The 12,127-nt window shown below is 34.9% G+C and overlaps 1 protein-coding gene and 1 non-coding gene across 2 annotated transcripts in view; both read left to right on the top strand.

The window, feature by feature from the left end:
- Positions 1–5,183: 5,183 nt before the first annotated feature.
- On the top strand, positions 5,184–5,255 carry Trnae-cuc. Its single transcript has one exon. It is a non-coding gene; the product is annotated as a tRNA-Glu (tRNA).
- Positions 5,256–8,997: 3,742 nt separating this feature from the next.
- The window catches only part of LOC124641891, a 39,921-nt gene continuing 36,791 nt past the window's right edge, over positions 8,998–12,127 (top strand). The window contains exon 1 of the mRNA XM_047180144.1: positions 8,998–9,090. The gene's annotated coding sequence lies outside the window, so the exon portion shown is untranslated. The remainder of the gene's footprint in view (positions 9,091–12,127) is intronic.

A 12,127-nucleotide genomic window follows, 5' to 3' on the forward strand; every position in this document is an offset into this window, starting at 1 on the left:
TTTTTTTAAATCAATCGGCAGGCAAACATTCTAAAAAGGCCAAATTCCTGTTTTTTTCTTACTTTACCAGTTTTTATTCAAAACAGTTGGATTTAAGAACTTCATCTACGTTGATGATTTATGAACATTACACATTCTATTAGTCGATGTCACGGGAAATGGACAAGGATTTCGGACTAGTCGTCATAGTAAACATTTTTTGCCTTGCCAAGACCTACGCAATGGTACTAGATTCAACACTGTTGGACAGGGTACCAAAACGCCCATCGTCCTTTACACCGGGTATAAAACACCTTCATTATTTTGAAACCGACTCACACTTGGCCATTTTCAGATTTTTCCCTTTACCTTGACATAAAGACCTACCTCCATGCCAAATTTCAAGTCAATACGACCATTGGAAGTGGTCTAGGTTTTTGATGAGTGAGTCAGTGAATCAGTCAGTCAGTGAGTGTATAGTAAAAATAGCGATTTTCTGACGTCAATATCTCAAGACCTACAATAGGTATATTAATGAAATTTTGTATTTTAGATAAGTGAGGGGGTCTCAATAGATACTAGAAATTTGATATGCGTAAATAAAATAGATTTTGAGTTACAGGGGGGTCGAATTTGGCCCGAAATGGTTCGTGTAATATAACCCACGGCCGGTGTGTCGCTTTTTTTGCTCAAACTTGGCGGACACACTGCCGTGTGTCTAGATTTATTTACACAGCCATTTCTAAACCCTAAACCGCAACATTATTTAAATAAATAGTTAACAATAAAATTACATGTTTTCACGACAACACCATAGCACTTGACCTTATATCCTATAAACAAAGAAAATAAATATTATGAGCTGAATACCGCGATTTCCATTTGTAATCCGACAATGGAACTTAGAAGAGTCATTGTGACACTCATTTGTATCGTCATAGTTAATGGTAAATTCATCAAAGTTGATGATAATGGTGATAAAGATGTAGTTAATGAAGATATAAAAACTCCAGATGATAATTTTAATGGTGTTTACGCTGATTGTTTTCTTCACATGTCGTTTCCATGTTTGCAAAGGAAAACTTTGATGTATTTGAAACAGTTGAATAATTTGAGTGAGGTATCCGTGATCGGGGATTATGTTAAGTTTGGTAAGTCTGCATTTGTTTTGCAAATAGATAAGGTTGAAGAAGTTAAGGTTTTAAGTTATATAAAGTTAGTTATTGATCTAGAAATTATTTTATTTATTTATTTATTTAACAGGCTACAAAGGCCCATAGAAAATACTATACATAAATATTATAACAATAAATCATATACGTATACATATTGTATATAAACATATTTTATTATCTCATGTACGTTTCTTAACTTGTAGAAATCCATGAAATCAATTTGAATTATATGTCTTCAACATGTAAATCTGTAAATTATTGATGAGACAGATTATAAAAAAGGTTTATTAAGTGCCTGGCTATTTGATTTGGGCAACAATAACTTACTCAACAAACTCTACAATAAATTTTAGGCTTCACAGAAAATGTAAAACCGAACAATTAAATAATGCTACACATATACAATAATATATTATATTTTTGCTTGCATGGTGTTAAATCTATTTTCCAGTAAAATTGAATACAAGTACACTCGAAGAAAAAAAGGATACAGAAGAACATTTATCAGATAATAATTCTGAGGAACTAACACACATGATCGATAGAGCTATCGACAATTTCTTTGATAACCACATCATCAGATTCAGTGCTTTAGGAAGAGAAACGTCTCTACCGATACCAAAAAACGGTAAGTTGTTAATTTAAGATATTTTAATAAATAATAACAAAAATAAAGACTTCTTCATAGAAAAGGTTCCAATACATTTAAAAAGCCAAAGCTATAAGAACGGCAATGTAGATTATGCTACTATTCTACAACTTGTTGCTACAAGTAAACAGTAGTAAATCCTACTAATATTATAAACGCGAAAGTTTGTATGTATGGATGTATGGATGTTTGTTACTCTTTCACGCAAAAACTACTGAATGGATTTTAATGAAACTTTACAATAATATAGCTTATACATCAGAATAACACATAGGCTACAATTTGTAAACATATTGTTCGAAATACTAAACCTGCGCAGACGAAGTCGCGGGCACCAGCTAGTAAAATCATAATGGAAAAGGGCAACCTAAATTAAATACGAATACAAAACATATATAATTATGTATCTTTAAAATATTTAAATAAGTACTCTTATTTATATTCACGTCAAATAGTTGAAAAAAAAAATTGGAACACGTTAGAAGTAGTTTTCACTCGGGTGATTATCAATATGAGACAGGTGCAAATATACGAGTATGTGTTAATAATAACTGGTAATAAATAGACGAGACGATAAAATAAGAGACTAATAGTGAAATGGTCAAAATTACAGAAGAGTTCGTCGGTAGAAAGAAGCGTAAGGGTGGAGGTGGTGGCGGCGGTGGTGGCCACGATGGCGGCGGAGGTGATGGCTTCGGCAAGAAGAAGATGATGATGATGGCTATGATGTGCATGAAGATGAAGCTCATGATGGTAAGAGTAGAACTGGAAATATTTATTTCACAATAGAAATGTGAAACAAAATAAGGCCAATGCTTGGCTCGTTAACATTCGATTCTCAAACAATTACTGATGCTAAAAAGAAACCTTTGGTCTTATGTAGTTTAATTTAATGCTTGTCAAAGTTAATAACGCCTGATAGAATTGTCACATGTGAGAAGTGAGATTTTAGCTTAGTATTTACTGAAGAATGTGTACCTACTTTTTTAGATGATTCCAGCCATGATGGGTATGATGGGAATGATGTCCTTCAAAGGCATGATGTTCAGTATGATGTCTTTCATGCTAGCTAAGGTAAAGTTGATAACCAATTTCATAGCCCTAAATAGTATCTAAATCGAGCGATGTTAGTATGACGAGTGATAGACAGTATTGGAAGAGGAATTCGTATTGCAACGAACCCAAATTAAATTAGAAACATCTTGATCTACATACATCTTCTTCTTAATGCCCATTACATGTAGATCAATCTAAATTTTTTGAGAAAGACTTCTTCAAAACTTGTGTTCTCTGGTTATTTAATTTTTACAAGATAAATTTTATTATTCCTACGTTGTTAATTAGATGATGCTGCTTATGAAGATCTTAGAGAAGAAAGGAGGTGCCGGGGGCGGCGGTGGTGGAGGAGGTGGAGGAGATGGGGTAAGTCAATAAACAATTATTATCTCTATAAAACTAGAACATGTCATTAATAGGGATACTCTTAAATATTGTAATGTGATAACTACAAAAATATAAGAACAGTTAACGCCTATAAGATTTATCACAGCAAAATTCTGTAAGTAATCATAAAATTGTTTATTTTCTTTGGAAGTAGCCCTAAAACATATTTAGTCCTAACCTCTATGAAGAAAAATGGTTTTAAGTAATAACCATTTTTGGAAAATGGCAATAAGATTTAACTTGGTTGACTTAACTCCACAGGGATGGGCAACGGGTGGCGGCGGCGGTGGCGCCTGGATGCCAGCAGGTATAATCCCAGTATAAACAAAAACTAAACCCATATCAAACGCTGTAGAATGAAAAAACTCCCATTTTTACACTCAGGTGGACCAGATTATGGAGGAGGTGGCGGAGGGGGCGGGGGTGGAGGTTACGATGCAAACGGCCAATGGCAAAGCAGATCCATACTAGATCTTGGCGAAAAAGAGGAAATTATTGAGAACAAACCCATAATTTCTTATGTAGCACCTGTAGTACGATACAGTAATAAAAAAGTCGAAACACCTAACAAAGATAATGATGTCATCAAGATAAAAAACAATGGGAATACTGTCAAATCAAGAAGGAAAAGAAGCATCATTGATATACTACAGAATTCCTATATCTATTGGATGAACAAGCTTTTAGGTATCAACAGCAACAGACGAACCTCGAACAACTATCCGAAATATAAAATTGTGAATGGGATAAAGTACGTCTTCTATCCGTATCGTCAACAAAAACTGAAGATGCCTAAAGAAATTCAAAGTAATAGGATCAAAACTGTAGATGAAGGATTCAAACCTATTATAACAGCTGAAGATTTTAACAAAGGTGAAATAGTCGAAGGAGCGGTAGAAAGTCGGATGAATAGGAAGAAGATGAACATAATGAAAGAAACGGTGAATGAAACTTTGGATGATAATCCATGGGAATGACTATATTATCTGATGAAGTTCTACGTTCTAGAGAACATTGTGGAACCGGAATTTAAATCGTTTATATTCTTATAGACTGTTTATAATGGACTTGTATGAGATTATAATTGTTTAAGTAAGATATTTTGTTATATTGTTGTTAAGTATTTATTTGTGCCTCATAATAAACGTTCGTAGTCAAATATTTCTAACTTTTTATTTAGAAAGTTCCTTGAAATTCTGAAACTTCTGATTACCCATTGAAATCAGTGCAATAACATTATCATTCGAAAAATGCAAACACAGATAGAATAAAATAATTTTAAAACTAGCTTTTCATATTCTTATCCCATTGAGTTATCAAAAAGGTCAGAAGCCAAATCAATTTAGTAAGTTTAACAAATATCAGTAGAAATAAAGATCAGCTTGTAACAATTAGCAAAAATAATTTCATTACTATTTACTCTGTTAAAAAGTTGAAAATAGCGCCATCTATGATATGAACGGGAGTAGGTACTAGAACAGAATATTTGGAAGATCATGATAGGCTTCTGTAAAGGTGCGAAGGTAATAGGAATTAGTGTGTTATTTTAACCAACACAATTAAAGATGCGGTAACTTCTACGTACACGTGAAATCTAGTTTCACAGTCACATCGTGCTGCGTACTTTTATTGTAAGTTAAACTGATCAACAGCGCCATCTAGGATTTATTACGAACACTAAAAACAAACGACGTTCGCTATCCAAACTGAAATTGTTTAGCGCGTTAGCTTCTAGACGTTTTATTGTAACCAATAGAATGCGTGCTTTTCAATTGTTTCAGTAATAATTATAGTTTTTTTATTGTATTCATATAGAAATTGTATCTCAGAGACCAGTAACAACTATTTTATTTTTTTTTTGGATTAAGACAAAGTTTTGGTTCTCACTAAAAATATATGATAACAGCTATTCACGTATTTCCGTACCAACATCAATATCCGATATGGTCTAGTGGCTAGGATACCTGGCTCTCACCCAGGAGGCTCGGGTTCGATTCCCGGTATCGGAAGATTCTTTTTAACTTCTCAGTCTTTCCTATTTAGTAGAAACCATGTTATTTTTAACCGACTTCCCAAAAAGGAGGAGGTTCTCAATTCGTCGGGATCTTTTTTTTTTTTTTTTTTTTTTTTATTTTTTATGTATGTTCACCGATTACTCAGAGACGCCTCGACCGATTTGCAAATTTTTTTTTTGTTTGATAGGGTTTACCTCCCAGGTGGTCCCATAGTCACCAGGTCAGGATCTGATGATGGAAACCCTGAGAAATCGAGGGCAACTTTCGAAAATCGTAGGCATACGTAGGGTAAAAACTTGACACTAAGGCGCATGTCTGATAACACTATGCAATGGTGAAGGCTTGGAGCTGACCTGATGATGAAGACCAGAGAAGGTCGAGGGAACTTGAACAATGAATGTGTAAAAAACTACCTCGTGTTTGGGCTTATTTTGTTCGTATTGACGAGACCTTTGCAACAGTGAAGGTTTGAAGCTGACCTGATGATGGAGACCAGCGAAGGTCGAGGGAACTCGACAATTGAATATGTAAACTACCTCGTGCTTGGGCTTATATTGTTCGTATTGATGAGAACTTTCCACTGCGGATATGACATGCGGATAGTGACAACTATGCTTGTCACTGAAAAGCTAAAAATAAAAAACTTTTTACAAAAAAATAAAACCGACTCCCAAAAACACTGAAAAGCAAAAAAAAACTATTCTTAGGTGCATCGGCCTAGAAGTCGGTGGCGTTATAAACTTAGTTACATCCATTAGACACCGACTTCTAGGCCGATGCACCTAAGAATAGTTTTTTTTTGCTTTTCAGTGTTTTTGGGAGTCGGTTTTATTTTTTTGTAAAAAGTTTTTTTGCACGTTGATTTTCTTTTCTATATTAAAATGTGTGTGTCAATTCTTAATTGACACACACATTAATTTTCACACAACCCCCGGGCAATTGTGTTGACGAAGTCAGATAGTCATTCCTTTCAAAACACTGGTAGATGGTTTAGACTGGAAGTCAACCTCAACATTTCGGAAAAGGCTAGGCAGATGATGACGTCTTTTAATTATTGCTTTTGCGAAGTCCCCAAAACAGCACAAACATGTGGAAATGTAGAAAAAAAATCTTGTAAATAAATGAGTAGTTTCCCACTGAAATGAGTATCATAAGCACGTAATAGTACAGTATTATTGACGCGGTAATGCGCACGGCTGTAACCTTTGCTTTAAGACTTAGTTGACACGCTCTGGTTTTTACGCCTAGTTCAATGTCAGTTTTTATGTCTATTTCTTCTTGTTTGTATGTTTTAAGTTCGTATTGGTCTGCCTAATTAAGGGCAACTGTTTCTGCTGGTAGGGATCTTCGGATTGATTACTGAAAGGCAAGCTGATATTTTATTTTAATTAGGGAAAACTACGCCTCAAAAACTGAGCGTAATTTACAGGAACATGTAACCTCGACCAAGTTAATTGTGATGGGTGACCATTATTTTTATCATAACGAGTTCATTCGTTTTTTTGGCAGGCACTAATAAGATTCACTGATCAAGGTTCAATGATCAAGTAATGTATGAGCTGACCAAGCATCGGTTTTACCACAGGGTGTTACATAAAGCAACGTTTCGCGTCAAGGAAAATAAGTAAGTCATGGCATATATTATCTGCCTACCCTTTTCCCAACTTCGTTAGAGTTGGCTTCCAGACAAAACAGATGCAGCCGACCAGTGTTTGGCCCTCTATCAATCGGTAAAGACTACCAAAGGTGTAGAAATGACAGCAGGGACCCACCAATTTATCGTGCATTCCGAAAAGCGAAGGATCTCACATCGTTTCCTAGCACTAAACAACAACTGCCAGACAGTAGGAGGTAAATAATTTATAGTAACTCTTAGACAGGAACCAAAAATAAAATAATACAATCAACAGACACTTGAACAAACTAACACAATTAGTGTTAAAGTTAGCAGTGATTTGTATGCAATGGGCGATTAAGACGACGGCACCCGGTGTGGCTGTCGCTTTCGAAAGCAACTGGGTATGAGTGCACCACGGTTAAACGTGGTTTTAGATTTGTAAACATCAGACAGTTTTAAAGGTGTCGTCGGGGATTCCCATAGTCAGCACTTTTAATATTGGCTTAATCGTTAGATAGAGTAGAATACGTGTATCAATTAAATCCTTACGCTTTTTTGAGCGTTTTCTCATGACTGTTCAAAAATGTATAAAAACTAAACCCACCATTAACTCAAGTGTATTAAAATACAAGCTGCTCTACGCGCTTTTAGCTGTGTCCAGATACCCACATGAAGAGCAGCATATAACCTTCTAAAACATCCTACCCAGTCTTATATCTCTCGTATCATCTTCCGAGCCTTTTCCCAAGTATGTTGGGCTTGTCTTCCAGTCTAACCTGATACAGCTTTGTACCAATGATTAACAAGAAGCGCCAGTTCTACCGTCTCTATACCAAAGTTATCTCAAGTGGTGTAATTATGTATAAAGATTCGCTAACTTAATCGTTATGCTCCTGACAAAAGTAACCTTTTGTTTAACAAGTCGGTAGTATCAGCCGTTTGCAATCGGCCACTGCATACGGTCAAAGACCCACATCTTCACCTTGCTCTTGGGACAAGGTTTGACGTTTGTAGTGTTGTTACTGTAGTCGATATCGATATGTAGCAGGATTAAATTATTTTAGTGATAGACCCAACTTCGGTACCTACGGTAACTACGGTTTAAGTTTGTACATTTTTAAACAAAAACACTTTTAATTCTCTAAAAACTTATAATAAGCTGTAAAATGTATCTTAAACACATGAGAATTTGCAAGCTGGATGAAACTCGTCGCCATTACGTAATTCGTAAATAGTTTGCATTGTGTGTGTATGGTCATTGGTGAACGGCTTTGACCATAGCTAATTATAGAATTTTGTGAAGCACGTCAAGTGTCACTTCCATTCACATTCGTTCAGAATGTTGTTATGTTAGTTAGTTTTTTCTATTTATATTTAGTATGTTTTTATAGCAGTATATTATATTTTATAAATATATATTACACACTTAGTATGTATATACTTAGTTAAGGTTACACACCGATTGACGTCACATGTTAGTGTTGGCCATCGCTGAAAACCAGCGCCGCAACTCTGTCTCGCATAGGGTCGCTGCATATGCTGAGCGAGGGCCATTTCGCGTGATCGTGACGCATATTTTCCTTTTCCCATTCTCTTTTTTTTTCGTTTTCATTCCTGTTTTGTTTTATTTTTGTGAGCTTTTATATGTATTCGTTTTTGTGTGTGCGTCACGAACGCGAATAAACGTTTTGATTTGATTTGATTTGATTTGATTTGAAACCTAATATGTATATTACGCCAGTTTTGGCATATTTTTTAAAATTTTACAATATAAATAGCAACCAATTAAATTTACTACCTATTAACCTTTAACTATTTTTTTTTCTAAATATCTATTAAGCAGTTAGTATTTTATGTATAATGTAATTTTGGTCAACTGAAATAGTTTTAATAACGGGAATATAGCGGTCAATATTCTCCAATCTTTCCTACAGGAAAATAATTTTGTTATTGTCACATCAATAATTCTCAACCCGTATAACCAAAAAGCAACGAAAGTTTTCGCACATCGACCACCGCCCATCACTACCCGCCAGTGCGAAAGAGACTCACCAATTTCTCCCACTCACGTTCAGCCGAGATGAATTTAGTAAGCCAAGCGATAGCCGACGGTTCGCGCGCTTTTCTAGCCCACATGACCCTGTTACGATCGTAAACATTAACGTAAACGTGATTGTTTTAGTGTTACGGATTCATAATTATGGGATTCAGGTAAATTAGCCTTAATTTTATTATAATTATCTTCATAATTTTTAGCTTAGTTTTGAGTCTACTGGCAATTCTTTCTTGTTTTTTATTCGAAAGTTGCTGGCGGGATTGTTTTGCTTTTTCGTTTTATGTGTCCACTCTGGGTGTTTGACACTTTTGTCTGTGAATTCAACGGTATTTTTGCTAAAATTTACAAACATGATATCAACATGTGCTGTTCTTTGACCCAACTTTAGCATAATTTATGCAATTGTATCAATCGCATCAGCTATGTCTTTCTCCTCTAAAAACTATCTTTCTTTCTTCTTCTTGTATTGCGTGGTTGTTTTGGTTATCATTATTATTCTCATCAATAGCTTATTACCAGTCTTCTACTAGACATGAGCCTACCTCAAGCATGGCCACTACAACCGGTTTCATTTCATCCGCATTCACCGGAATTTATTCACCGAAACTTCCTTCAACCAGACTTTCTACACATGTCTTGTTTGTTTTCTCATCAACATGCTAATAATGATCACTAGTCTTCGCTTCATAAGTTATATCAGTAATTACTGTCTTTATTGCATCAGGCTGAAAGTTATTATTATCATATTATTTCACATTATTCTTATGTCCATCTACCGTTACGTGACTGCATGCATGCATTACATTTTAGAGATGACGTATGTTACCATATCGAGTCATCTTCACTTTCTATTTATTAGCTATCCGGAACTTTAGCAAGTGCGGCCTTGATCATGGTCAGGGACATTACTGAGGTTTGTCAATGTAGTGTTAATTGGATCACATAGGATAAATGGCTGCAGCTATAGCTATCTCTTACTCCTACTTTTTAACAGGAGTAGGTAATGTTATGATTTTCAGGTACAGACAAAATGTTTTTTTTTTCTGTTTTGACTTAATGATTATGCAATTGAGCCGTATCAACGTCAAAATCTTCGATACCTTTGTTTTCAAGTTCTTTGACTGAAGCTCTTTCACCAAGATCATTGTCTTTGAGCATGTCTATTTCCTTAGAGCATCACACACTAATCAACTATTTTAAGTGTTAACTACCTTTCACAATCCATCTATTAGTATTGAATCATCATCAACCACTGAATTATAATGACCATCTATTCTGACAATTGCCACTTCCACTGTTACAAAAACTACAATAACAAAGATTCGTTCATCTGGAAATGCTGCATAACTTCACGCCATACTTCATTGGGTACATCCAATTATGATATATTTTCTCTGTCGAAGCAACTTTCCTTCGCATGCACACTTGCATTCCTAGTCATCTTACGTTTGAATTTCAGGTGTGAAAGACGAAAAAGTTGTGACTTTACTAACTTTTTCTTGTCTTTTTAAATCTTCTCATAAAGGATCTCACCGAGTAAAGACTTCTTCTATACTTTCTTCATCTTCAGCAATGTCTCCAAACCAATTGATGTCATAAAAATGGATATTGTTAATACTTCTAGCTACAAATTCCTATGACCATCTTCATTTCAAATCTGAAAGATTTTAGAACTACGCTCAAATTAAGCAACCTCTTTAACATAATATAGACTTGCCCAAATTCCATTTTCTAACATTCCCAATGTATCTTTCAACATTAATGTCATTGATTAAGACATCCTCATTAGTAATTTGCACCTTAAGCTGACAACTTATGGTTCATTGTCGAACGTCATTAGCAAACAATAGGACAGTCACAGGATAGGGTTGTAAATATGAATATGTATTGGTTTTCTAAATATTTGAATAATTTATTGCTAATTTTCTCCCCATTGTTATTGTATGAAAGCCTCACTAGCATGTACTTTATTTTAAATATTGACTTGACCCACTCTTTGGTCGGATTTTACAAGTTCACTTTTGCTATAAACGTCGGGCTTTCTTAAAACAATTATTTTTATGCATTTTAAATCACATCCAATTTTAATAGTAAACAATTGTTTCAAGAAAAGTTGAGCTTGGCAATAGCATTAATAAATAATTTTCTCTTAGAAAATCAAACATTACCGTCCTTTAACAATTGATTTATTCTCGATTCTCCGACTTTTTCAAGACGCTTGCAAGATATTTCAAATATGTACAAAAGATATCACCGAATGACCAGTGCCATAAAAAGTCGGTCAACGATGATTACACATATTTTCTGATTTTGTTAAAATAGGCACTAAGTATAGGTACTCCTATTAAAATATTTTCTAAGCCTTTTTTTCTCATTATCACAAGTAGTGGCCAACTGATGAGTAAAACGTTAAAATATTTAAATTTTGAAACTTTTGGAAAAGGCATGTTAATCGGATTAGCATTTTTAATAGAAGTGATGACCCAAAAATATGTATAGTCATGCTAGTGATCAAACCACGTGACACCCACCTTGTGGAACCGTGCGTCACTTCTTCGCAGTCGGTAAAAGTGTGCTAATGCGTGCGACATTGTTTAAACACGCATCCGTAGGATACCGGTATAAATTAATATATTTATAGTCTTCGGGGATAGACGGCATTTTTTTGAAAGTCATGGTATGTACGGAATCTAGTCTAGAATGTCACAGTGTATTTTTGTGGCTGAATAGTAACAGTAGAATTTTTAACTCGTTTGACAATTGTGGAAAACCCACGAGTATATAACTTGGTAACAGCAGGGAGGGTTAAATTCAATATAGCGAGTGAATGTATATGCTCTTTTTGTCTCAAAATCAAGGTTTATAACTCCCACACACTGCAAACTTTTAGTCGACCGATAAGTTTGTTTGGGCTCATAAAACAGTATGAAGACGAATGGTAGTACGCACATTACAAAGACGAGCTATTTAGCTGGTATAAGACTGAATGAAAACATTGATTGGAGTCAAGATTTTTTTGCCATACATCGGGTTAACTTTCAGCTGACTGTTTAGTAGTGTTTAGTCTTTACAACCATCGGGTCAATTATCAGCCAACTAATTAGTTCGCAGTGTGTAGGTAGGGTAAAACCCATACTTTAAAATGCTTCATAAAAGGTGATTTTAACAATGGCCTTTTAAAGCATAACTTAA

The sequence above is a fragment of the Helicoverpa zea genome, chromosome 23, assembly GCF_022581195.2.
Source record: "Helicoverpa zea isolate HzStark_Cry1AcR chromosome 23, ilHelZeax1.1, whole genome shotgun sequence".
Lineage (NCBI taxonomy): Eukaryota > Metazoa > Arthropoda > Insecta > Lepidoptera > Noctuidae > Helicoverpa > Helicoverpa zea.